Below are 4735 nucleotides of genomic sequence, written 5' to 3'. Positions count from 1 at the left end.
CCCGGCACTCGCTCCCGATGAAACCAGGAGTGGCCCGGGGGGGCAGGACCCGCGGCGTCATTTGTCGGGCGGGACCCACTGGATGGGAGAGGTCGCTCGCCTGGCTCTGGGAAGCACCAATGTCGGCTACAGGCTGTGCCTGTCTGACGGCTCAGGGAGCCCGGGGCGCTGGCTGAGTCCCCATGATTAACCGTCAGCACCAAGTCTACCATGAGAAAACCTGAAATGGGATCAGGCAGAGCCAGAGCAGAGGGATCAGAAGCCAGTTTGCTGGCAGAGTGTGGGAGCCTCAGGGAAGACTCAGATGCCACTTTGGGGAGAGTCTGCCGCACACTCTCTGCAGCTGCCGAGGACTTGAACACTAAGTCCTTTCACCTCATCCTGCCCTGCCTGGGAGCTTTGGTGTGTGGGGAACACTGGAGTTTGTCAAGAACCATTTTATTCTGATGTAATTACCATAAATATTTGGGGCTCAAAGACAGAAAAAAACCACCGGACTGCAGGGTGCTGATGGTGGTGGAGGGGAGGTGAGTGGCATTGTCAGTATCAGTTGCTGGGGTTGGGGGAATAGGAGATGGATGGAGAAGAATTTATTAACTCAGCTCCCTTTCCCATTGGTCACATTGTGGTCCCGTGGGACATTGAGTCTCCTGAATTTCTGGGTTGTGATTGCAGGAGCCCCCTGAGTTCTCTTGGCGCCTGATGCCAGGGCAGGAGCAGGAGCAGGTGTCACTGGCACAAGACAGGTGCTGTTGAGGCACATGGAGCGATGTGGAAGACATGCCCAGAGACCTCAGAGACCGGTGAGCCTCAAGGATCTGATGTGGCACCTGAGGAGTGTTTGACACACTGAGCGAGCCTGGCGCTCAGATTCAGCTGTGCGCTCTGTGTGTCCAGCCTCCATAACTAAGATGTGGAGCCTCCACTTTTGTGAGAACTAGATTTTCTCACTTATTCCTCAAGAGAGGAAGTGTAAGTTCGATCAGTCATTGAGTCTGTACACCCACTTACATCTCTGAAAAGACTGACAGCAAGAGGATTAGGGAAACAAATCATGGTTCCTAATGCTGTAGCTTGTCCTACAACTGGTTCTCATCATCCTCTCGATTCACCATCGGTTCTAGATTCCCTGTTACTCAGCCATCACTGATCTGGCCAGGATGATTTGCCTGATGGTCGACGCAGCTCTTTACCCTCATGGGATATTACCTTGCTCCTATTTGGGCTGTGGCACCTGCAGTTGCCTGTTTATCATTCTTACGGGCACACGGAATCACCAAGACATGACCCGTGTGGCTTCTGAATTCTAAACATGCTCTTCCCTGACCATCGTGTACAAGAGACCTAGAACTTCATGTTGATGGAGGTCAGTTACTTCCATGGTGGTACAATTCCTTTACGTGGCTGTGGTCCACGGCTAGGTGATCTGGTGGTGGTGATGGCTCCAAGTTCAGTGAAACCTTCATTGTGTCCGCAGGCTGATGGTTTCTCCCAAAGAACTGAGACTTCCAACCTGTGGAGTCAGAGGCTGCTGGGAAGAGAAGCACAGATCCTACAAGCGGGGCACTGGAGAGATGGTGAGAAGGTCCAATTCTATTTGTACTGCGGGGTTTTGGGACCCAGGTGTTCTGGCTATAGGGGATGTAGCACTCTGTGTCCATCTTTGGCTGAGTGTGTCTACCACACTATAGGACAAATATCCCAAAACCATGGGGTTTTGACCCTGAGCCAGCTCCTCACCTAAATTTTTTAACAGATTACAATTCTGTTAAGCCAAATGCCTGTGAATGACAGGGCACATGATGACAAAAGTGGCCTCTATGTTTGTACCTCCCTTACTGTCATGAAGCTTCCTTGATGGAAGGCGACGTTGTGCAGGGTACCTATTGGATAATTCAGGTGTTCTCCATGCTATCGGTTCACGGTGCTGGTGGAGGCACTGGAAGCAGAGAAGACAAGTGTGTATCTGGAACTGGTATCAATTCTGGCAAGAACTGTCAGGTATGGGATTGATGTTGCCCTGCTTGTAAGCTAACCTGTTACTACTTCACAGATGCTGGCAGAAGACACAAGACTCTTAGATCAGAGACAGACTTTACTCAGCACAGCAGGCAGCATGATGGGCATCAGGTGCCTGGTCTCAAGCGTCCTGGAGGTGAGACAGAAGGCCGGGTGCATGCGGGAGCTGTGCATCATGATGGAGGAATACTCACCTCGGGGAAGCTGTTGTTTTATAGTCAGCATTAAACACGCCTCGTGTCTGTCCTGGGGGAGACGTTGCCTCATCCCCCAAGGCTGATGCTCCAAGCACAGCCCTGAGAAATGGCCGGGGAAGAGCTATGAGGACTTGGCTTTCTGGGCACACCCAGGAAGAATGTGCAGGGGTGCTAGGGTCTATGGCAGACGCCCTGTCCCAATGACACCAAACCTCTTAACCTCAAGTTCGTGTGCCCAACATGCAGCAAGCCAAACACTGAGTCATCGGTGCTTCGAGATGAAGAAAGATTTATTCAAATTGGCCAAAATGAGAAGGTGGGAGCCTGGGTTCTCTCAAATCCGCCTCCCCAGGAACAGAGAGCCGGGGTTTGAGGTAAGAGGCTTGACAGGAGGAGCTTCGGAGAAACAAAGGGGTCACTCCCGACAAGCCCCTCAGCAGTCTGATTTCTGGGCGTCAACAGCTGCGGGGGGCCAGCCATCCGGGGATGGCAACCTCCCCAAAGGCATTCTCTTTCTTCTGCAAAACAAGCTCACAAATCCTCGAGACCCGAGTCACACCCTAAGTTGAACAAGAAAACAGCAAATTGACGAGATTCATCCGTGTCTGTGTTGGGAACAAGGTCAAAAGGCGATCAAGATCTTATTGAATATCTACAGTGACCCTCTGGCACCCGGCTTCACTAACAAGGACAAATCCTTGCCTCCTCCAAGGCAGAGGGGGCCAACATTACCAACTTGCTACCAAGTGGCTGTGGCCTCCTTGAGGAGTGGTTGCAGTGAGGGCTCAGCACCCACTGCTGCTGCCGGAGGTCAGGCCTTCACCAACAGAGGAGCCGGATTAAGCCATGTGAGAGGGAGTGTGAGGGTCGGGCCAGTGCACTCTCTGTTCACGGGCCAGTTCTGCATCTGGTGGTCAAGGAGAGAGGCTGGTCGCATTCACGGGACAAGTCGTCTTCCCCTCAGGGTGGTGAAGCACCACTCTGCACGGGATGCTGTCTGCTGGGCGTTTATTGGAGATGCAGAGACCCTTGGGGTTTGTCCCCATTCACATCCGTCCAGCTGCACCCTCTCTGCCCGAATCCCAATCTTACTCCTTCTGAGCCCCTTCTGAGGAGGAGTCCAGTTCCTGATTAAAAGCCTGGGTGTGATGTTTCAGGCTGACCATGGCATTCAAGGCTTTCCTGGCGGCGTCCCAGGAGGAGCTGGCCTCCCTGTCCCAGAGCAGGGGCGCGGCCGCGCACGGCCGTCTCTGAGGGCGTCCAGTCAAGGGTCAGACCCCTCAGGCTGGTAAAGCTCTTCACGTATTTGCATCCCCAGCTGAGGCTTTGGAAGAGCTCCTCTCCAGATGCTCTGCTGAGCCTCCTTATGGGGAGGGGGAGGAAGCCGTGAAGACAGCTTTCCCCACTCTCAGGACCCAGGGCTTTTCGCTCCTGGCCATCTCCCTGGCCCTCGCTGACCCCGGGGTCCATTAAACTGCCCAGCCTTTTGTTCGGAGCTTCCTCAACAGAGGGAGGCCCCCCGATCCATGCTGATCCCCTGACCCTCGACCAGAACCCGGTTCCGTGGGGGATAATGGGATGGGGAGGCAGACTGCTCTGGGTATAGACTGCTCTCACACTGTCGTAAGTGCCCTTGCCTCTCTGACTGCGCGGCTTGTTGCTCCGCCCACGCCTGGCCGCTCCCCCGAGTCCTGACCCTTCCAGGTCAGGCAGTTCTTCCTCCGTCCAGAAGTCCGCGTGCGTGCTTCCCGTGGGCCATTTTTAAAATTTATTTGCTGAGGTCACATTAGTTTATAACATTATATAAATTTCAGGTGTACATCATATTTCGACTTCTGTATAGTCTGCATCGTGTTCGCCGCCAAACGTCTGATTTCCGTCCATCACCACACACGTGTGCCCCTTCACCCCTTTTGCCCTCCACCCTCCCCCTTCCCCTCTGGTAACCACCAATCTGTTCTCTGTGTCTGTGTGTATGTTGTTGTTGTTGTTTTATCTTCCACATGTGAGTGAAATCATACAGTAGTGCAACCACTATGGAAAACACTATGGACATTTTTCAAAAAATTAAAAATAGAAATATCATTCCACTGCTGGTCTTTATCCAGAGAGCATGAAAACACTAATTCAAAAAGATACATGCACCCCTATGTTCATTGCAGCATTAGTCACAATAGCCAAGACTTGGAAACAACCTAAGTGCCCATCAATGGATGAAAAATAAAAAAGATGTGGTGTGTCTGCACAATGGAATACTATTCAGCCGTAAAAAGATGAAATCGTGACATTTGTGACAACACGCGTAGACTTGAGGGTATTATGCTAAGTGCGGTAAATCAGTGGGAGAGAGACAAATACCTTGAGCCATTTTTGACAGCCAAGAGCTCATATCCCACAGCACCTATATATGTTTCTGTCTCGTCATCTACAACATGTATCAGTCAAGAAAACACAAACCACTCGAGGTATTTCAAGTACAAGGGGATAAAATACAGGAGATTCAAGTCCAAGAACAAGGT

At 51.9% G+C, this 4735-nt stretch overlaps 1 long non-coding RNA gene across 1 annotated transcript; it reads left to right on the top strand.

Moving 5' to 3' along the window:
* Positions 1 to 251: 251 nt before the first annotated feature.
* LOC138916021 (uncharacterized) lies at positions 252 to 4304 on the top strand. Its single transcript, XR_011422656.1, has 4 exons — positions 252 to 448; positions 676 to 1366; positions 1478 to 1577; positions 2054 to 4304. It is a non-coding gene; the product is annotated as an uncharacterized lncRNA (long non-coding RNA).
* The last annotated feature ends 431 nt before the right edge of the window (positions 4305 to 4735 follow it).

This window comes from Equus caballus, chromosome 10 (genome assembly GCF_041296265.1).
Source record: "Equus caballus isolate H_3958 breed thoroughbred chromosome 10, TB-T2T, whole genome shotgun sequence".
In the NCBI taxonomy this organism is placed as follows: domain Eukaryota; kingdom Metazoa; phylum Chordata; class Mammalia; order Perissodactyla; family Equidae; genus Equus; species Equus caballus.
This window is presented reverse-complemented; position numbering and strand designations above follow the sequence as displayed.